This window comes from Bufo bufo, chromosome 6, assembly GCF_905171765.1.
Source record: "Bufo bufo chromosome 6, aBufBuf1.1, whole genome shotgun sequence".
In the NCBI taxonomy this organism is placed as follows: Eukaryota; Metazoa; Chordata; class Amphibia; order Anura; family Bufonidae; genus Bufo; species Bufo bufo.
In genome coordinates this window covers 393,981,974-394,005,983 of record NC_053394.1, presented here as the reverse complement: position 1 = coordinate 394,005,983, position 24,010 = coordinate 393,981,974, and the positions used below count along the sequence as shown (strand labels likewise).

General features: G+C 43.9%; 1 protein-coding gene across 1 annotated transcript in view; it reads left to right on the top strand.

Annotated features, from left to right (window-relative positions):
* Positions 1–24,010, top strand: part of LOC121003537 (zinc finger protein OZF-like) — a 1,338,071-nt gene that overhangs the window by 424,629 nt on the left and 889,432 nt on the right. The window lies entirely within an intron of this gene.

Sequence of the window (24,010 nt, the reverse complement as noted above, 5' to 3'; positions counted from 1 at the left end):
CTATGCGCTTTGATCAAACTGTATACTAATTGTCTCTTTATAGTGCACAGCAAATGATTGATAGCATCGCTAGATAGCCATGTTTTATCATAAGAAATGCTGATAATTCATTAACGGTTGTATATCAGAAGCATAGGTATGAGGATGTGCGATTTAGAGATTCACTCTACACATTTATACTATTTGTGCTATACCATTCTTTTCCCCCCTCCCCTGAGTCAGCACTCCTCCCCATGTGGATCAGGTGCTTTTTATTAGCAGAAGTCTGCAAAGGGTCTATAAATTCCTACCACATCTCAGTTGGAGTTCCTGAGAGGCTGTGAACAGGTGAGCCATTTGCACCAGTCCACATGCGGCGCTGGACGGCGGCCGTCTTTGCTTCTATGCCGTGCTGGTGGAGTGATGGGACCCGGGGCCCATGCGGCCTCGCTGTATAGTGGGGCTGCTATGCGGCTGCCGGATCCCGTTGCCTGCTGGAGCGATGTGGAGACGTGGTGGTCGCCGCACGGCTCTGCGCCATGGTTAGAGTAGGTTCCCACTTAAACTAGAGACACCCTTGTCGCGGTAAGTGGGCCTATGCGCTTTGATCAAACTGTATACTAATTGTCTCTTTATAGTGCACAGCAAATGATTGATAGCATCGCTAGATAGCCATGTTTTATCATAAGAAATGCTGATAATTCATTAACGGTTGTATATCAGAAGCATAGGTATGAGGATGTGCGATTTAGAGATTCACTCTACACATTTATACTATTTGTGCTATACCATTCTTTTCCCCCCTCCCCTGAGTCAGCACTCCTCCCCATGTGGATCAGGTGCTTTTTATTAGCAGAAGTCTGCAAAGGGTCTATAAATTCCTACCACATCTCAGTTGGAGTTCCTGAGAGGCTGTGAACAGGTGAGCCATTTGCACCAGTCCACATGCGGCGCTGGACGGCGGCCGTCTTTGCTTCTATGCCGTGCTGGTGGAGTGATGGGACCCGGGGCCCATGCGGCCTCGCTGTATAGTGGGGCTGCTATGCGGCTGCCGGATCCCGTTGCCTGCTGGAGCGATGTGGAGACGTGGTGGTCGCCGCACGGCTCTGCGCCATGGTTAGAGTAGGTTCCCACTTAAACTAGAGACACCCTTGTCGCGGTAAGTGGGCCTATGCGCTTTGATCAAACTGTATACTAATTGTCTCTTTATAGTGCACAGCAAATGATTGATAGCATCGCTAGATAGCCATGTTTTATCATAAGAAATGCTGATAATTCATTAACGGTTGTATATCAGAAGCATAGGTATGAGGATGTGCGATTTAGAGATTCACTCTACACATTTATACTAGTTGTCTATTGTATGTCGTAGATAATAGGAGTCTAAGCACTAGCGGATTCAGGGGGGGGCAACGGGGCAATTACCCCCCCCCCCCGAGCTGCTCAGAAGTGGGGGGCGGCGGCAGCGGTGCACAGGGAGATGAGCACTTCCATTGTGGAACATTGAGTCCAAGACGCATCCAGCAATCCTCTTAATGCTATTTCCAAACCATTTTGATGGGGTTTCCATCAATTTCTAACCTTTTTTTGTGAACCAAACACCCTCTTCTCTTCCGAGCAGGGGGTGCCCGAGATTCTCCCATTGTGCTCGGGTGCTCGGTAGAGCACACGAGCACACCGATGTGTTCGGCCAGAGCACCCGAGCACTTTGGTGCTCGATCAACACTATTGCTGAGGCATGGCATCCCACTCTTCTTGAAAGTCATTGAGGTTCTGGGGTACAGAGTTACGAGCCTCTACATGGCGACTCAACTAATCCCATAGGTTTTCAATGCGATTCAGGTCAAGAAAAAAGTGCAGGCCACTCCATTTGAGGTCCCCCAGTCTCCAGCAGCCGTTCCTTAATGATGCGATCTCGATGAGCTAGTAAATTGTCATCCATGAAGATGAAATTAGGCCTGTACTGTTCATGCAGAGGCATGATGACTGGATTAATGATGTTATTCAAGTAGTATGGGCTTGTCACTGTACTATTCACAAAGTGTAGGGCAGTTCTGTATTGGTTAAACACACCTGACCTCACTGTAACACCACCAAATGCAAAGATTGGCTGATTCATAGTGCTCTCCAACATAGTTGGCGGCCATAATTTCTGCTCAGCGTGAATCGACTTTCATCAGTGAACAGCACTGAGGCCCACTGGTCTCTCGTCCAGCGTAGATGCTCCCTGGCCTAAGCAATATGATGACGCCTCTGGTCAGGTACCCTTGCAGGTTGTTTAGCATGCAGACCACCCTTCTTCATTTATACACTGATGTAAATGGTTTCGAATGGTCTGACGTGACACTTGAGTGCCTCTCACCTCCCTTAAATGTGCCTGGAGTTGTGTGTCATTCATCATATGGTTCCACAGGGTATTGCTCACAATGAAGTTGTCATCAGTGTGGGATGTGGCCAAAGGACGTCCACTTCTCTGCCTTTCTATGACTCTTCCAGTCTCTCTCTATCTCTGCTGCAACCTGCTGATGACACTCTAAGCTCTGTGGCTACTTCTGTCTGTTACAGAACAGCAAGTTGTGCAAAAATACTGAAACAATGAATAGTTGGACATATGCATTCAAAAGTTTAGAGAAGGTCACATTAAGTTCACCTATAAAGGATAGAGTGCATTTTAGGTTCATCCTAAAATTTTACCCACAAGCCAAATATCCCTAAGTTTTTTTGAGTTATCTATGTAAACAGACGATTGTGGTTTACCACTAAATTTCACTGTAATGCACAGAGGTAGAATGCTGCTATACCTTGGGTATTGCTGCAGTAATCATGTACAGTATATATGCTTGTGGCGAAACCAACCTCGCCACTGGGTTTCGGAGGGGCCTGGCTACCAGCCTCTTGCCTCAGGATTATGGCCCATACTAACTTTAAAGGAGCAGACAGACCAGCCACACAGCTTAAATCTGTCTTTGCAATTGTATTTTGTTATGTGAGGGTACCCAGATAGCTAATTGTATTGTATTTGTGTATTCTGAGTGCCATTCACCTAATGATATGCACTCAGACTTGAGCTATCTGGGAATATGTTAAATGTCTGTGTTTGCTGTGGGGGTGTGACATTGTGTGTTTGGGTGGTGATTCCTGTCCTGTTGTATCCACATGTGTATTGGCGATTTCCCTTTGTCTTGAGAGACAATTGGATTACTCCTCGGGTGTCTCCAGGGCAGAGAGGATGAAACCATGATGCATTGTGGGGATGTGTTGTGTCCTGAGTGCTACATATCTGTCCTGTGTCACAGTCTTCCTTCTGGTCCCCTAGGGGCGTGTACACCAGATGGGGACCTGCATAAATACGGTCGGGTAGCCCTCAATAAAGTGTTCCTGTTTTACCCTTTATCATGTTGAGGCTGATGTTTGGGTAACTGATCGACGCTGGGGATTGCTATACGCTGAAGATTTGCTATACTCCCCTGGCTATAACTACTAGCTCTTTTAAGAGCTGTTCCTGCTCTCTGGTTTTAGGAGAGGTTCACCCACTGGAGCCTGGAGCCTTGTCGTAGGTCCAGGGTGGGTAGGAGACGGTGAGACCTCAACCAAGCTTCGGCGGTTCGTGGGGTCTGCAGTGTGTACGGTGTCAAGTGGAGTGCTTGGAGTCCTCGGAAAGCACTAGGAGCATCTATCAACGGAGGTACCCGGTCGGGGTGCTAGGAGTTCCGTTACAATGCTGCTTAATTAAATTGAACCCCACCAAAAAAAAGAGCTCTTGTCAAAATGGGAGGGGTGGGGGGGACGACGACGACAAAATAAAAGTATTTGCTTGCATGTAGCTGTTTTTGAGGTCTGCACTGCACTCACCCACAGGTGCTTCTCTCTATTCTACACAACTGTCACGACCGCTATCCCAGCAGCAGTCGTGTCGCACCAGACGGAGGGGAAGGGGGACCCTTATCTACGGATGGGAAATAGAATGGCCACCCCTGAGTAACCCTAAGCTGGCACCTGTCTGCCCTGATACCCTAGACGGGGTGTGAACCCGTGCGGCGAGCAGGATGCCTAAACCCTCAGTCGCCCTAACACTGGACTGGGGAAAGGCCGATGGGAGCGCTAGTCACCATCACTCACGTCTAGGAAAACAACAGGGGAAGCCAACAACAAACAAACAACAGCAGAGATAGACTTATCCAGTCACGAGCAGAGGAGGCGATCCCAAACACGACAGTCCACGCCGGACAAGAGCTCCACAGCAACACCATCAAACGATCTCCTTCCAAGGTCAGAGTACCACTGGAAGTAAGGACTATATCTGGCAATGACTGCAAGTGAAACTGAAACTAATATAGTAGCTGGGAGTGGCAGACAGGACTCACCTGAGAAGGATGCCTACAAACTCCCAGTCAGGACAAAAAGGTTCACAAGGCAAAACCCAGATGACATACCCTGAACCACGGAGCAAACTCACAAGCTATCGCGAGTAGCAAGTCGCTGCGACCTTCTCCTCCCAGACCTGTCTGGATCAGTCACAGTCGTGACAGTACCCCCCTTTCTACGAGGGACCCCTGGACCCTCAAGACCAGGCCTCTCCGGATGGGAGCTATGAAAAGCCCGAATGAGTCTGTCCGCTTTTATCTCTGATGCTGGAACCCACATTCTCTCTTCGGAACCATAACCTTTCCAGTGCACCAGGTACTGAAGAGAGCGGCGAACATATCGTGAATCAACAATCTTTTCTACCTGAAACTCAACACTGCCATCAACAACCACCGGTGGAGGCGGTAGTGGCAATGGTTCAGGAGGTTCTACATATCTCTTAAGCAGAGATCTGTGGAAGACATTATGGATCCTTAGAGTCTGAGGTAGCTCCAGACGAAAAGCCACCGGGTTAATGATCTTAATTACCCTATAAAGGACCAATAAATCTCGGACCCAATTTCCACGAGGGAACCTTCAACTTGATATTTCTGGTAGACAACCACACCAAGTCATTCACCCCAAGGTCCGGACCTTCAGAGCGCTTCCTATCAGCCACACGTTTGTATCTACCACCAATTCTCTTCAAACTTTCTTGCACACTCTGCCACACTGAAGAAAGTGAAGACGCAAATTGTTCCTCCTCGGGAATCCCAGACGGCCCCCCCTCACTAAACGTACAAAACTGAGGATGGAAACCATACGCACCAAAAAATGGTGACTTATCGGTGGATTCTTGACGACGATTATTAATGGCAAACTCAGCTAACGGTAAATAAGATGACCATTCCTCCTGATTTTCGGAAACAAAGCATCTCAAATATGTCTCTAGGTTTTGATTGGTACGTTCAGTCTGACCGTTGGACTGTGGATGGAAAGATGAAGAAAACGACAGATGAACCCCTAAACGAGAACACAAAGCTTTCCAAAATTTAGAAACGAATTGGGTACCACGATCCGAAACAATATCGGAAGGGACCCCGTGAAGCTTCACGATGTGGTCAATAAAAACCTGAGCCAGTGTGTTAGCATTAGGCAATGTGGCAAGAGCAATAAAGTGCACCATTTTACTGAATCTGTCAACAACTACCAGAATAACAGTCTTCCCCGCTGATACTGGTAGATCCGTAATGAAATCCATTGACAGGTGCGTCCAAGGCCTGTTGGGGATGGCCAGAGGTAAAAGACGCCCTGCCGGACGAGTATGATCTACCTTAGAACGAGCACAGGTAGCACATGCAGACACAAAATTCAACACCTCCTGGCGCCATTTAGGCCACCAGAACCGACGAGACACTAACTCAGAGGTTGCCCTACTACCTGGGTGTCCTGCCAGTGTGGAGTTATGGTGTTCTTTTAGTATCTCCAGTCGTAAATTTTCTGGCACAAACAGTTTACCCGAGGGGCAGGAGGCCGGGGCGTCCCCCTGAGCTTCCAACACCCTCCCCTCCAAACCTGAGTGTAATGCAGAGACCACCACCCCCTTTTGCAAAATGGGCTCTGGTACCTCAACATCACCCCCTCCAGGAAAACTTCGAGACAATGCATCCGCCTTAGTATTTTTTGCCCCCGGGCGATATTTTTTTACTAGGTTTAATTTTGTAATAACCTAACGACCACCGAGCCTGTCTAGGGGTGAGACGTTTAGCAGACTCCAGATATAATAAGTTTTTGTGATCAGTAATCACCGTGACGAGATGAACCGCCCCCTCCAAAAAATGACGCCACTCCTCAAAGGCCAACTTAATAGCCAAAAGTTCCCTGTTGCCAATATCATAGTTCCTTTCTGCAGTAGACAATTTCTTCGAAAAGAAAGCACACGGACGCCATTCACCAGGGGACGGGCCCTGAGATAGTACCGCTCCCACCCCCACCTCTGATGCGTCAACCTCTACAATAAAAGGAAGCGAGACATCTGGCTGTACGAGAATAGGGGCCGAGGTGAACCTCTCCTTCAGAGACGCAAAGGCAGTTTTGGCTGCATGTGACCATTTGGAAAAATCGGATCCCTTTCGGGTCATGTCCGTCAGTGGTTTGACCACCAAGGAATAGTTCTTTATAAACTTTCTATAAAAATTGGCAAACCCCAGGAAGCGTTGCAATGCCTTCAGGTTCTCAGGCAGATCCCAGTCTATAATCGCCCGGACTTTCTCTGGATCCATGCGGAAACCTGAATCTGACAACACATACCCCAGAAATGGCAGTTCTTTTACGGCGAACACACATTTTTCTAACTTAGCAAACAATTTGTTGGCCCTTAATATCTGCAGCACTTGTCTCACATGGATCTTATGTGTATCCAGATCCGGGGAATAGACCAGGATGTCATCAAGATATATCACAACAAATCTCCCGATAAGGTGACTAAAAATATCGTTGACAAAATGTTGGAATACCGCAGGCGCATTAGTAAGACCAAATGGCATGACCAGATTTTCATAATGCCCTTCCGGAGTATTAAAAGCAGTCTTCCACTCATCCCCCTCTTTGATGCGAACCAGGTTATAGGCTCCTCTGAGATCCATTTTGGAGAACCATTTAGCACCAGCAACCTGATTAAAGAGGTCAGGAATGATAGGAAGAGGATATGGATCTCTGGTAGTTATCTGGTTTAATTCCCGGAAATCCAGGCAAGGACGTAGGCCCCCATCTTTCTTTATAACGAAAAAGAACCCTGCAGCCACAGGTGAAGAAGAGGGTCTGATGTGTCCCTTAGCCAAACTCTCCGAAATATAATCTTTCATAGCCTTCCTCTCCGGGCCGGAAAGATTGTATAATCGGGTTTTAGGTAGTTTTGCCCCAGGTAATAGATTAATCGGGCAATCATATGGACGATGAGGTGGTAACCCCTGACAACCCTTCTCAGAGAACACATCCATAAAATCTGACAGAAAGGCAGGTAAAGATGTTACAGAGAGTGTAGAGCACCTACTACTCAAGCAGTTGTCCTTACAACGTTCACTCCACTCCACAATCTCCCCGGCCTGCCAATCCACCACTGGATTGTGAGTCACCAGCCAGGGAAGCCCCAATACTATAGGAGCCGGAAGACCGTCCAGGACATAACAAGAGATATGCTCTTCATTGGAGGTCCCCTACCTGCAGATGGATATTATGGATGATCTAAGTTAACTCTCTCTGAGTAAGAGGGGAGGAGTCGATGGCAAAAACAGGAATAGTTCTGCATACCGGTTCCGGAGTAAAACCCAGAGCCTGAGCAAACCGTGAATCCACCAAGTTGACCCCCGCCCCACTGTCCAAAAAGACGGAACAGATCTCAGTTTTATTGCCCGCCTCAACAGTAGCGGACAACAAAAACTGAGACATGCGTATGGAGGAAACGAATACGCCCAGACTGTTCTCCTCCGCACAATCTGGGGACTCTAGTTTTCCGGCGGCTCCTTTGTTTGTGGTCTCTTGGGTTCTGAGGGACAAACCTTTACAAAATGACCCCTGTAATTGTTTTGCCAAAACCGAAACCGGATCCATAGTGGAACAGACAAAATACAAAGCAAAACAGCAAGCAAAAAAGAAAAAACAAAAAATGAAATGTCACTTTTTTTTTTTTTAAAAGGCCAGATATACTGTCACGACCGCTATCCCAGCAGCAGTCGTGTCGCACCAGACGGAGGGGAAGGGGGACCCTTATCTACGGATGGGAAATAGAATGGACACCCCTGAGTAACCCTAAGCTGGCACCTGTCTGCCCTGATACCCTAGACGGGGTGTGAACCCATGCGGCGAGCAGGATGCCTAAACCCTCAGTCGCCCTAACACTGGACTGGGGAAAGGCCGATGGGAGCGCTAGTCACCATCACTCACGTCTAGGAAAACAACAGGGGAAGCCAACAACAAACAAACAACAGCAGAGATAGACTTATCCAGTCACGAGCAGAGGAGGCGATCCCACACGACAGTCCACGCCGGACAAGAGCTCCACAGCAACACCATCAAACGATCTCCTTCCAAGGTCAGAGTAGCACTGGAAGTAAGGACTATATCTGGCAATGACTGCAAGTGAAACTGAAACTAATATAGTAGCTGGGAGTGGCAGACAGGACTCAACTGAGAAGGATGCCTACAAACTCCCAGTCAGGACAAAAAGGTTCACAAGGCAAAACCCAGATGACATACCCTGAACCACGGAGCAAACTCACAAGCTATCGCGAGTAGCAAGTCGCTGCGACCTTCTCCTCCCAGACCTGTCTGGATCAGTCACAGTCGTGACAACAACACACACATTTCTTTCTTTGTGATTTTAGCCTTTCCCTTCACTCTCCCTGGCAATAAAATACAAGCTTGATTGATTTCTGATTCTCCCTGACTCCCTAAGATATTTCTGGCAGACACAGTACAGCTTAAGTACCTTATTCACACCCCAACACAGAATGGCTTTCTGCTAGGGCACCTATTGAAATTAGTGTGTAGGGGGAGGGGGAGTAGAGTCCCCAGGCTACAGTTAATAAAAGAGTTCCACAGGCTATGCCTGGCGGAGAATCCAGTCTTTGATTCTTAGGTTGGCCAACATTCGTTGTCACAGGGGAGGACAATTAACCAATTTGAATGGCACAGACAAGACAGGTTTACAGTCCTAGTTTGGGACATTTCCAGGTAACTTTCTCTTGTTACCTGTATTGATCTTGAGTTCCAAGAAAGAGCAAAGGAAGAAGCCCATGAGAGAAGACTTCTTCATTTGGCACCTTCTTTTCAGAAACCTCTGATTCCTCCTTCTTCACCAGCACCAGAACTCATGCACGCGAATAAACTCAAATAGCCTGAAATGAAGCGTTTCCATAGGCATTCCAATGGCTTACAACTCTATTGCGATATAAAGGGGTACTATGTACAAACATGTCATGAGTATTTTGATCCAATGGTTTTTTGCAGGAATTAAACGGGTTCTCTGGGATTTTGATTGCCTATCCCCAAGATTAGTCTAGTACACAGCCTGCTTTCCCTACCTACTTGCAGTACAAGCCGTGGTTAGCTAGACGGCAACTGGTTGACAGTCCCTACGCTATATAAGTGGAGAAACAGACTGACAAACAAAGACAGACAGGCTTTCCATCTGCGGAAGCCACCTTGATGACTGGTAGATGGGCCCGACACGTATGTGCGCTAAGAGCTTCCATTATTCATTTATACTCATTTATAGTCGGTATTGTACCACTTTTATCTAGAATGACCCCCATTTCTGAGCTCTATTGTTTGTATATATAATGGTGTGCAGCCATTTTGTTTTTTGTAATTATGTTTGCTTCATGGATATGCACATGTGATTCTGAAGGTTTTAGTCTAAATTTTCTTGCAATATATTGGGGGTGGCACCCCTTTTAGACTGGACACGCCCATCTACCTGGGACTTCTGAGCAGAGTACGCTTGTAGCTGGTTCCTACACTGCCCTATATATTGTAGGCTTAAGTCTAAAGTGAGGCAGTTTCTTTAGTGATAGGGACCCATCTGCGGAAGCCACCATGACGCCTGGTAGATGGGCCCGACACGCCATGATTTATTTATACTCATTTATTGTCGGTATTGTACCACTTTTATCTAGAATGACCCCCATTTCTGAGCTCTACAGTACCAAACAAGTAAAAGAGAGAGGTCAGAAGACAAGCAGGGGTAGAAGCATGAACAATCCAAATAAGCACAGGAACAAGAACCAGGAAAACAGCTAGTGAGTCAAAGACTATCACTGGCACTGATATATGGCCAGGAAGGTATATAAATAGAGCACCGAGTCCCAGGATCAGAACCTAATAGGTCCATTGACTCAGTGCTCCATTAATACTCAGTAATAGAGCAGCTGAGCAATCAGCCCACCGTTAATCTCCCCCAGCCCACGCCTGCTGCGGGAGAAACAGAGCATTGCATCCTTTTACTAAGGATGCTGTCACACCGCTGGAGCACAGATAAGTAAGTTTCTTACAACAGGTGAAAATTGTATTTATTTCACAAATGATTCATTTTGAAAACAGTGTTTAATTTGTACAAAAAGTGCTCCAGATAAAAAAAAAATGACCTAGGGGCCATTGGCTTCTAAATTAAGAAATTTCTATTCAGCGAAGTGAGTAATAAAAATACAAATATATATACACTCTAAGGATCGACCGATTATCGGTTTTACCGATATTATCGGCCGATATTCAGGATTTTGACAGTTATCGGTATCGGCATCTATTTTGCCGATATACCGATAACGTATTGGGAACTCAGAACGCGCTGCTCTCAGCGCTTTCAGTGTTCCCTCAGCAGCACAGGGAAGAAGGAAGCAGTGTCTCCCTCCCCCTGTGCTGCTTCTGCCACCAATTAGAGGAGAGAGGACAAAAGAAGGGGAGGGGCTGTGTCCACCGCTCCACCAATGAAGATAAGTCTTTCATTAATTCATATACAGGAGGCGGGAGCTGGCTGCAGAATCACATAGCCGGCTCCCAACCTCTATGAGCGGTAGCTGCGATCTGCGGTAGTTAACACCTCAGGTGCTGCGGATCGCAGCTACCGCTCATAGAGGTCGGGAGCCGGCTATCTGATTCTGCAGCCAGCTCCCGCCTCCTGTTTATGAATTAATGAGAGATTTCTCTTCATTGGTGGTGCAGTGCGCCCCTCCAAGCCCCCCAGTATTAATCATTGGTGGCAGTGGCCACAGGATCCCCTCTCCCCTCCTCCTCCGATCGGAGCCCCAGCAGTGTAATCCTTGGGCTCCGATCGGTTACCATGGCAGCCAGGACGCTACTGAAGCCCTGGCTGCCATGTTCAGCTCCATGCTGCTGTGTGCACAAAGCACAGAGCAGCAGGGACAGTGTGAGATCCTATTCACCCTGATAGAGATCGATCAAGGTGAATAGGACAAGGGTTCTAGTCCCTAAGGGGGCTAAAAGTTAGTAAAAAAATAAATAAAAAATATTAAGTATAAATGAAAAAGAAAGATTTACAAAAAAAAAAAAAATACATGTTAGCAATAAACATATAAATTTTCAGCAGATTTGTGTAGGAAATTTTTTTTGTAAATGAAAATTCCCAGAATATCGGTATAAATTATTGGCTATCGGCCTGAAAGTTCACAAATTATCGGTATCGGCCCTAAAAAATCAATATCGGTCGATCCCTAATACACTCACCTAAAGAATTATTAGGAACACCTGTTCTATTTCTAATTAATGCAATTTTCTAGTCAACCAATCAAATGGCAGTTGCTTCAATGCATTTAGGGGGGTGGTCCTGGTCAAGACAATCTCCTGAACTCCAAACTGAATGTCAGAATGGGAAAGAAAGGTGATTTAAGCAATTTTGAGCGTGGCATGGTTGTTGGTGCCAAACGGGCCGGTCTGAGTATTTCACAATCTGCTCAGTTACTGGGATTTTCACACACAACCATTTCTAGGGTTTACAAAGAATGGTGTGAAAAGGGAAAAACATCCAGTATGCGGCAGTCTTGTGGGCAAAAATGCCTTGTGGATGCTAGAGGTCAGAGGAGAATGGGCCGACTGATTCAAGCTGATAAAAGAGCAACGTTGACTGAAATAACCACTCGTTACCACTGAGGTATGCAGCAAAGCATTTGTGAAGCCACAACACGCACAACCTTGAGGCGGATGGGCTACAATAGGAATACAAAAGACCCCACCGGGTACCACTCATCTCCACTACAAATAGGAAAAAGAGGCTACAATTTGCACGAGCTCACCAAAATTGGACTGTTGAAGACTGGAAAAATGTTGCCTGGTCTGATGAGTCTCGATTTCTGTTGAGACATTCAAATGGTAGAGTCCGAATTTGGCGTAAACAGAATGAGAACATGTATCCATCCTCTGATGGCTACTTCCAGCAGGATAATGCACCATGTCATAAGGCTCGAATCATTTCAAATTGGTTTCTTGAACATGAAAAAGAGTTCACTGTACTAAAATGGCCCCCACAGTCACCAGATCTCAACCCAATAGAGCATCTTTGGGATGTGGTAGAACGGGAGCTTCGTGCCCTGGATGTGCATCCCTCAAATCTCCATCAAGTGCAAGATGCTATCCTATCAATATGGCCAACATTTCTAAAGAATGCTATCAGCACCTTGTTGAATCAATGCCACGTAGAATTAAGGCAGTCCTGAAGGCAAAAGGGGGTTCAACACCATATTAGTATGGTGTTCCTAATAATTCTTTAGGTGAGTGTATAAAGAAAAGAGAATGTACAGATGAAACTCGAAAAATTAGAATATCGTGCAACAGTTAATTTATTTCAGTAATGCAATTTAACCTGTTCCAGACACATGACGTACCGGTACGGCATGTTGTCACGGTACTTAAGGACACATGACGTACCGGTACGTCATGTGTATTTCCCATCACCGGACACCCGGCGGACGGTGAACGGCCAAGATGCCTGCTCAAGTCTTTGAGCAGGCACCATGGGTCAATGCACGGGGGGGTTCCGTGACCCCCTCGTGTCGGCGATCGCCGCAAACCGCAGGTCAAATCAGACCTGCAGTTTGCAGCTTTTTATGGTGCGGCGGCAGTGCCATCGCGTCCTGTGCTGTAGGGGGGACCCGACGGCATGGAAGGCAGCGTGCTGCCTTCCTGAGGCATCGGCGCTGCCTTCCTGTGACGAGCCTGTGAGATCCAGCCCCCTGGATCTCACAGGCCGGAAGCTGTATGAGTAATACACACTGTATTACTCATACAGCCAATGCATTCCAATACAGAAGAATTGGAATGCATTGTAAAGGATTAGACCCCCAAAAGTTGAAGTCCCAAAGTAGGACAAAAAAATAAAGTGAAAAAAAAAGCAGAAAAAATAAAGTTTTCCCCCCCAAAAATTAAAAGTTTCAAGTAAAAAAAAACAAAAACGTCATTTTCCCCTAATAAAGTTTAAAAAAATTGGTAAAAAATAGGGGAAAAAACAGACATATTAGGAATCGCCACGTCCGTATCGTATATAATAAAAACTGTGCAAAATAAACAATTTTTTTGTCACCTTACATCACAAAACACCAAGCGAACAAAAAGGTGTATCCCCACCAAAATAGTACCAATGTAACCGTCACCTCATCCCGCAAAAAATTAGCCCCTACCTGAGACAATCGCCCAAAAAATAAAAAAACTATGGCTCAGAATATGGAGACACTAAAACATAATTTTTTTTGTTTTAAAAAAGCTGCTATTGTGTAAAACTTACATAAATAAAAATCAAAAAGTATATATATTAGGTATCGCCGTGTCCGTATCGACCGGCTCTATAAAAATATCAGATGACCTAACCCCTCAGATGAACACCGTACAAAATAAAAAATAAAAACTGTGCTAAATAAACAATTATTTTGTCACCTTACATCACAAAAAGTGATCAAAAGTCATTGTCACCCAAAATAGTGCCAATCAAACCGTCATCTCATCCCGCAAAAAATGAAAACCTACCTAAGATAATCGCCCAAAAACTGAAAAAACTATGGCTCTCAGTATATGGAGGCACTAAAACATGATTATTTTTTTGTTTCAAAAAGGATATTATTGTGTAAAACTTACATAAATAAATAAAAAGTATACATATTAGGTATCGCCACGTCTGTAATAACCTGCTCTATTAAAAAATCACATGACCTAACCCCTCAGGTGAATACCGTAAAAAAATTTTTTTAAAAAGGTGTCACCTTACATCACAAAAAGTGTAAAAGCAAGCAATCAAAAAGTCACACGCACCCCAAAATAGTGCCAATCAAACCGTAATCTCATCCCGCAAAAATCATACCCTACCCAAGATAATCGCCCAAAACCTGAAAAAACTATGGCTCTCAGACTATGGAAACCCTAAAACATGATTATTATTTTTTTTTTATGAAATCATTGTGTAAAACTTACAAAAATAAAAAAAGGATACATATTAGGTATCGCCGCGCCTGTGACAACCTGTTCTATAAAAATATCTTATGATCTAACCTGTCAGATGAATGTTGTGAATAACAAAAAATAAAAACGTTGCCAAAACAGCTCTCGTTACCTTGCCTCACAAAAAGTGCAATATTGAGCAACCAAAAATCATATGTACCCTAAAATAGTACCAACAAAACTGCCACCCTATCCCGTAGTTTCTAAAATGGGGTAACTTTTTTGGAGTTTCTACTCTAGGGGTGCATCAGGGGGGCTTCAAATGGGACATAGTGTCAAAAAACCAGTCCAACAAAATCAGCCTTCCAAAAACCGTATGGCATTCCTTTCCTTCTGCGCCCTGCCGTGTGCCCTACAGCGGTTTACGAAGACATATGGGGTGTTTCTGTAAACTACAGAATCAGAGCCATAAATATTGAGTTTTGTTTGGCTGTTAACCCTTGCTTTGTAACTGAAAAAGAATTATTAAAATGGAAAATCTGCCAAAAAAGTGAAATTTTGATATTGTATCTCTATTTTCCATAAATTCTTGTGGAACACCTAAAGGGTTAACAAAGTTTGTAAAATCAGTTTTGAATACCTTGAGGGGTGTAGTTTCTAGAATGGGGTAACTTTTTTGGAGTTTCTACTCTAGTGGTGCATCAGGGGGGCTTCAAATGGGACATGGTGTCAAAAAAACAGTCCAGCAAAATCTGCCTTCCAAAAACCGTATGACATTCCTTTCCTTCTGCGCCATACCGTGTGCCTGTACAGCGGTTTACGACCACATATGGGGTGTTTCTGTAAACTACTGAATCAGAGCCATAAATATTGAGTTTTGTTTGGCTGTTAACCCTTGCTTTGTAACTGGAAAAAAAATTATTAAAATGGAAAATCTGCCAAAAAAGTGACATTTTGAAATTGTATCTCTATTTTCCATTAATTCTTGTGGAACACCTAACGGGTTAACAAAGTTTGCAAAATCAGTTTTGAATACCTTGAGGGGTGTAGTTTGTAGAATGGGGTCATTTTTGGCTGGTTTCTATTATGTAAGCCTCACAAAGTGACTTCAGACCTGAACTGGTCCTTGAAAAGTGGGTTTTTGAAAATGTCTGAAAAATTTCAAGATTTGCTTCTAAACTTCTAAGCCTTGTAACATCCCCAAAAAATAAATAAAATGTCATTCCCAAAATGATCTCAGAATGGCCTGGATAAGTCAAAGTGTTTTAAAGTTATCACCACATAAAGTGACACTGGTCAAATTTGCAAAAAATGGCCTGGTCCTTAAGGTGAAAATGAGCCCGGTCCCTAAGGGGTTAAAAGGTGAAACTAATATATGAGATAGAAATAGAGTAAGGTAGGGAGCGGCACCACTGCAAAGGCTGGGCGCACAGGAAGTGCAGCGCTGGCGTGGCTGAGAGAGGACACACACGTTACGGAGGTGCTCAGCTGAGTAAAGCAGATAAGGTATGAAGAAGGTATGAAGAAGCGCATGTAGCGCGAAACAGCCAGAAGAAGCACATGTAGCGCGAAACGGCCGCCGCTGTTCAATGCGTGCTCTGGATCTGTCCGCCCCCTGCCTCATGTGAATTTTGAATAATAAAGCTGTCTACTACACACGGGTGAGTGCCGCTATTTGTCTTCACTTCTATATTGAATTGTAATATATGAGATAGACTCATTACATGCAAAGTGAGACATTTCAAGCCTTTATTTGTTATAATTTGGATGATTGTGTTTTACAGCTTATGAAAACCCCAAATTCACAATCTCAGACAATTAGAATATTGTGAAAAAGTTCAATATTCTAGGCTGAAAGTGTCACACTCTAGTCAGCTAATTAATCCATAACACCTGCAAAGGGTTCCTGAGCCTTTAAATTGTCTGTCAGTCTGGTTTAGCATTACTGAAATAAATGAACTTTTGCACGATATTCAATTTTTTTTAGTTTCACCTGTATGGGCTTCGAAGAGCCAAAGTAAGTTATTCACGAATATAAAAAAGTTATTAGACTGCGTGATGATATTAGCTGCAGTCCCTTTGTAGAAGTCGGTCCCCACTTCTTTCAGTCCAAAGCGTATAAAAAGTGGTTAGAGTCCGCGCTGCAATAAAGGAAAGCTTGGGGATAAGGGTACTTTCACACTAGCGCTTAAGTTCTCACGGTATTGAGATCCGTTATAGGGGCTCAATACCAGAAAAAAAAAGCTTTAATTTTGGCCCCATTGTCAATGGGGACAAAACTGAACAGAACGCTCCAAAATGCATTCCGTTCTCATACCAGAGAGAAAACCGCAGCATCCTGGGATGCGGAGCAAGACGGATCCGGCCTGACCCCTAATGGAAGTCAGTGGGGACAGATCCGTTTTCTTTGACCCAATCTGCCACAGTAGAAAACGGATCCGTCCTCCATTGACTTTCAATGGAGTTCATGACGGATACGTCTTGACAATGTTAAAGATAACGCAACCGGATCCGTTCATAACAGATGCAGAAGGTTGTATTATTAGTAATGGAAGCGTTTTTTCTAAACCCTGCCGGATCCAGCAAAAATGCTAATGTGAAAGTAGCCTTACACAATAAAAATCTGTTTTTTTTTATGCTGTTTCCCCAATCTCCTCCTTATCCTTCCTCCTTCACAGCTTCTTAGTCTCTGAACCAACGAGCGCTAGTCGGTATGCTTCTCACGCAAAATCCTAATCTTGAACATCACATGGAACATATGTTAAGGCCCGACCTGGGTTTCGTTCCTGCTTCGTCTGGGGCGTTTCACTTTCGGGTATGGGCAATATTTATCACCATGTCACATCCTCTCAAATGCCCTTATAACATTTCCTCGTTATTATGGGCCTGTTTTCATTATTGCTCAAACATTTAACCCCTTGGGGACTTAAGGTGTACCGGTACGCCCTGTTTCCGAAGTCCTTAAGGACCCAGGGCGTACCGGTACGTCCTGTGTAGTTTTGATCACTGCCGCATGGCCAGCAGTGATCGGAACAGGGTGCCTGTTGAAATCATTCAGCAGGCACCCTGTGACCATGCCTAGGGGGGTCCTATGACCCCCTCCGCATTGCTGATCGATACAAACCGTAGGTCAATTCAGACCTGCGGTTTTTAGCGCTTATGCAAGTTTCTGATCACTGCGGTCCGTGACCGCAGGGATCAGAAACCCCAAAGTGCCTGTATTTCAAAGTTAACCCCCCCTGCAGCCCTCTGTGTTTTTGGGCCTGCGGGCGCAGCGGGGGGGGAGGTTTGCGGGCGGTGCGGGAGGCGTGCGGCAGTGTAAGGGGCGGGTGCACGATCTTCTGCCCGCCCTCCCGTTTATTTTCAGGATGGCCGAGCGGTTGAATCAGAGTGTCAGCTCATTGCTGACACTCCGATTCAAACGGCAGAAATCTGTGCAGATGTCCGCCGTTTTAACCCCTTCCATGCCGCGGTCCGTAGGGACCGCTGTATGGAAGAGGTGAAGAGGGAGGGAGCTCCTTACCTCCCCCATCAGGGGGCTGCTGTGCCTTTGCAGCCCCCGGACAGGATGGTGTGACAGAAACCCAAAGAAAAATAATGTGCATCAAGAACCAAGTGGGTCTGGGTAAAAAAAAAAAAATGACATTTATCCCTGATTAAAAATTAAAAAAATTAAATTCCCTACACATGTTATATATCACCGTGTCCGTAACGACCCGATCTATAAAACGGTCATGTTACATTTCCCGCAATGAAATTGAAATTTTGCTCACCTTACTTCCAAAAAAAGGTAATAAAAGTGATCAAAAAAGTCATATGTACGCCAAAATACTACCATTCAAACCATCCCGCAAAAAATGAGCCCCTACATGAGACAATGGCCCAAAAAATAAAAAAACTATGGCTCTCAGACTATGGAGACACTAAAATGATTTTTTTTGTTTCAAAAATGATATTATTGTGTAAAACTTAAATAAATTTAAAAAAGTAAACATATTAGGTATCCCTGCGTCCGTAACAACCTGCTCTATAAAAATAGTACATGATCTAATCTGTCAGATGAACGTTGTAAATAATAAAAAATAAAAACGGTGCCAAAACAGGTATTTTTTGGCAAATTTTCAATTTTAATCCATTTTTTCCCGTAACAAAGCAAGGGTTAACAGCCAAACAAAACTCAATATTTATTGCCCTGATTCTTTAGTTTACAGAAACACCCCATATGTGGTCGTAAACCTCTGTAAGGACACACAGCAGGGCGCAGAAGGAAAGGAATGCCATCTGGATTTTGGAAGGCAGTTTTTGCTGGACTTGTTTTTTGACACCATGTCCCATTTGAAGCCCCCCTGATGCACCCCTAGAGTAGAAACTCCAAAAAGTGACCCCATTTAAGAAACTACACCCCTCAAGGTATTCAAAACTGATTTTACAAACTTTGTTAACTCTTTAAGTGTTCCACAAGAGTCAATGGCAAATGGAGATGGAACTTCAGAATTTCTATTTTTTGTTACTTTGCTTCACAAAAAGTGGAATATAGAGCAACCAAAAATCATATGTACCCTAAAATAGTACCAAAAAACTGCCACCTTATCCCGTAGTTTCCAAAATGGGGTCACGTTTTTGGAGTTTCTACTCTAGGGGTGCATCAGGGGGCTTCAAATGGGACATGGTGTAAATAAACCACACGGCGTTCCTTTCCCTCTACGCCCTGACGTGGGGCCGTAGAGTGGTGTACGACCACATATTGGGTGTTTCTGTAAACCGTCAGGGCAATAAATATAGAGTTTTGTTTGGCTGTTAACCCTTGATTTGTTAGTGGAAAAAATGGATTAAAATGGAAAATTTGGCAAAAAAATTGAAATTCTGAAATTTCATCTCCATTTGCCATCAACTCTTGGGGAACACCTAAAGGGTTAATAATGTTTGTAAAATCAGTTTTGAATACCTTGAGGGGTGTAGTTTCTAGAATGGGGTCACTTTTGGGTGGTTTCTATTATGTAAGCCTCACAAAGTGACTTCAGACCTGAACTGGTCCCTAAAAAGTGGGTTTTTGAAAATTTCTGAAAATTTTCAAGATTTGCATCTAAACTTCTAAGCCTTGTAACGTCCCCAAAAAATAAAATGTCACTTCCAAAATGATCCAAACATAAAGTAGACATATGGGGAATGTAAAATAATAGCTATTTTTGGAGGTATTACTATGTATTATAGAATTAGAGAAATTGTAAATTTTGTATTTTTTTAAGAAATAAAAATGATTTTTTTTTACTCCATTTTACCAGTGTTATGAAGTACAATATGTGACAAAAAAAAAACAATCTCAGAATGGCCTGGATAAGTAAAAGCGTTTTAAAGTTATCACCACATAAAGTGACACTGGTCAGATTTGCAAAAAATGGCCAAGAAAAAATGGCCAAGTCCTTAAGGTGAAATAGGGCTGAGTCCTTAAGGGGTTAAATACTCATATGCATATACTGTATGTAAAACACTCATAAATAAAATAAAATAATGATCAAAACTTTCTCTTCATTTACATGTTCACCTGACTATGTCCAAAAATAGCAGTTCTGTGCAAAGCGATACTCCTGAACGGATCAATTATGTGGGTATTGAGGACAGCAATCAGAGCCCCTAGTGTTCTGCAGTTAGGGAAGACGATGAAATGGGATACTCTGCCAGACTGCATGAGTGACCAGAAAAAGACGCTGAGACTGGATACTCGGCCACAGACCCTGGGACTCCAGCCTTTAGACAGGGTACCAGCCTTCTGAGAGAGATGGACAGCTAGCTCAGGTCTTTCCTTACCAAAACCATCAAACCCTTCTGTCAGGAAGGAGACTGGAGAAGACAGCCCTATTCCTTGCCTGTATTTCTTTTTACCTGAATTTCCCCAGTAAAGAAGCTCTCTGGTTTACTGCAGACCCTGACTCTATGGACTTAATTCCTATTCGGGTGCATCTTACCATCCCTTCTGGAGAGCAGCAACACATGGCAACACTTCGACGGAGTCTGGGGGACACAGAGTTGCAGTGCTACTGCAGTGCAAGGTATCAGACCCCTCAATCTCATCCAATCTGATAGTTATGGTCTATCCTGATAATAGGCCATCAAGAAAACCCCTTTAATGACATACACATTTATTTAAAGCATGTGGTGATTTAATGGACCAATCTTAAAGAGGTTGTCTGGGTTCAGAGCTGAACAGACCTATCCCCTTCTTCATCCAGGCAGCCCCTCTGAGGGGCGCATCTGACATTTATCGCACAGGACAAGGGCTTTTTCTGCAGATCTGGTGACGCTACAGGGTTTCTGCTAGGGGGAAGCTTCTGCCTAGCAGCTTTGCAGGTGACATCACTGGCACTAATGGGCAGGCTTTAGCGCTGCCCTAGCCTGTAAAACAACTGAGAAGCCTCTGCCTAGCAGTGTAAAAATGTAAACAAAAAACAAAACATGAAATGCTCTGATGCTCATCTCAGAGGGGCTGCCTGGGTGAAAAAGGGGATATGCCCGGATTTAGCTCTGACCCCAGACAACCCCTTTAATTTTTACTTATTGTGCTGCCTACCTAATTTTTGCAACTTATTTTTTTACATAACACATGGGGGGTTTTATTATTATGTTTTTCAGAGATTCATTTTCTTTTTTAATTCAAACTCAAGCTCCTTATTCTTTAAATATGCAGATTGACACCAAAATACAATGGTTAAAATTGGTTCCTGTTTTGGTTATATTGATAGTTTTTAGTTTTTTTTTTCATGCGAAAAGAGAAACTATGCAGACATTTTTTTCTATTTTTATTCTCACTTGTATTTTATTATATATTTTGATATTTTAAAAATATATTTTGGCAGGTGGGACAGTTACACATCACTGTAACTGGGGCATCCAAATGTGACAAGTCACGCTTCTGCACCATAACAGCCCTGCCTGGCAAGGTAGTAACCACTAGGTGCACAAAACAAGCAATCACTGACAGAATATATTAAGGGGCAGTGTCCAAAACCATCCATAGAAACAGTAAAGGATCACTACCCCCCCTCTCCATCCGAGGTATCGTCATTACTTGTAGAAGTATATGTAGTACTGTAACTGCGCCCATGGAGCTCATGGAACAGCCTGAATATAAGAGATCCTCAAAGTAAAACATATCATCTACGTATCACCATACAAAAATAGGCATGAAAATAGTCATAGGAAACAAAATGATCAAAAATTCAATAAATCCAATAAAAATATTTTATATCAAGTCTTCAGCCAGACTTCTGGAGGACTTGGATCTGTATTCAGGCATCAGGGTTGGCAAGAAGGTCAAATTGGCATTATACGCTAATGACCTATTAATATTTATGTCCAATTCTCAACAACATCTGCGCCCCTTGATGAATTTGCTCCAACATTTTGGCTCTCTCTCGGGTTATAACATCAACTCCGCCAAAAGCGAAATTCTTGAATTACAATCCAAAACCCCCCCCTCCATCTGTGGCAGATGAACGGGATTACCCCCATATCAGTCAAACATCATATAACATACCTGGGACTAAAAATAGGCAAACTTTCTAGCTCATTGTACAATTTAAACTATCCGCCACTCATAGGGAAAATAGTGGCGAAACTAAAGAAATGGCACACACTTCCTTTGTCATTTCTAGGACGATGCCATTTGATCAAAATGATGAGTTTCTCCAAATTGCTATATCCTCTTCAAACTCTCCCAATACTGTTAAAACATACAGATGTAAACACCCTCAATAAAGCAGTCACTAAATTCATATGGTCGGGGAAGCGTCCACGGATATCACTACAAAAACTGATGCTATGGAAGCCTTATGGACTGGCTTCATGACACAGATCACTTCTCCAACAAAAAACTGGAACAAAACCTAGTGGCTCCTTGGGGCCTGGTGTCTTGCCCAAATTCCAACTTGGCTGCTCTCCCCCCAGAGGTCAAGAACTCAGTACTGATAAGAGATACAGTGGAATCATGGAAAGTAATCAGGAAAGCATTCAGACTTCCCCACTCAATCTAAAAAAAAAATGCTGCTTTGGAATCATCCAGAGTTTCCTCAAGGGAAACATGTAAGATTATCTGGGGACTGGAAATCCAGAGGGATAGTTAGGGCAGTACATCTGATGCACGTGGAGGAGAAACGATGGTTGTCTCCGCGGGAACTGAAGGAAAAATACCAACTACCAGACTCTCACTTTCTTCATATAATGCAAGTGCTAGGATTTTGCAGGCACAAAGTTTGTGACTTCTCCAAAGAAGCACTCACAAACATCTTTGATAATATTGTGGGACGCTCTCCGCGAAAAGTATCACTTTTGGAACATTACAGAGCCATGTCCGGCAACTTCACAAAAGTTTTACCATCCAAGATTTTCTACAAATGGGAACAAATAAGATCAGCGACAAAATCCTGGAAGGGTGCGCAAAAGTTCGCTCCTGTGTCATAAATGAGAGATGGCGGGACTCTTACTTTAAAATGATGCATAATGCCATATATGGCTTTAACTCTCCAGCCTCTTCCAGGTTCCCAGATTACATCATTCATTGTCCCAAATTTCACCTATTATTTTGGCTAAATGGACCTAGGAATTTTAGTGAACAACAAACTAAGCTGTAAAAACTAGTGTCAGACAGCTGCTGCCAAGGCCAATAGGATAATAAGTTGCATAAAAAAGGGCATAGATGCCCGTGATGATAGCATAGTTCTACCACTATACAAATCAGACCACACATGGAGTACTGTGTACAGTTCTGGGCTCCTGTGAACAAGGCAGACATAGCAGAGATGGAGAGGGTTCAGAGGAGGGCATCTAAAGTAGTACCTGGAATGGGTGGACTACAGTACCCTGAAAGATTATAAAAATTAGGGTTATTCACATTTGAAAAAAGACGACTGAGGGGAGATCTAATAACTATGTATAAATATATCAGGAGTCAGTACAGAGATCTCTCCCATCATCTATTTATCCCCAGGACTGTGACTAGGGGACATCCTCTGAGTCTGGAGGAAAGAAGGTTTGTACACAAGCATAGAAGAGGATTCTTTATGGTAAGAGCAGTGAGACTATGGAACTCTCTGCCTAAGGAGGTGGTGATGGTGAGTTCACTAAAAGAGTTCAAGAGGGGCCTGGATGTATTTCTGGAGTGTAATAATATTACAGGCTATAGCTACTAGAGATTGGTCGTTGATCGGAAGTTATTCCGATTTTTTTTCCCTCTTAAGTGGGGAAAATTGGCTTCTACCTACCTCACAGGTGTTTTTTGCCTTCCTCTGGATCAACTTGCAGGATAACAGGCCGAACTGGTTGGACAAATGTTTTTTTTCGGCCTTATATACTATGTAACTATGTACCAAGTGGTATACCCACCACTAACACTTCTACTCTACTGGCACCTCAAGTTCTTCTTTTCTTTCGGATGAATAATTTCCTAAGATCTGATTAACCCTCGCTCTTTACTCTTTCTCCAAATGTAAAAAGCTGGCCTCAGATTTTTGGCATGGCATAAGGTCATACCCTCAGGTCTCAACATTTCGGGAAAGTATGATAGTATATGTCAGGACATACTGGTCGATTAACCTCCCCCTCAAACCTCAAACATTGTTGTTACACTTACACTATATTCGCCTTCCAACACACCAAGCTACTCTCCCTCAAAATGTTCCTCTCTTCCTCCACTCGATATTGCTGGTGGCCAAGAGAGTAGTATTACACCACTGGCTCTCCAGCTTAATGTCAGACATAT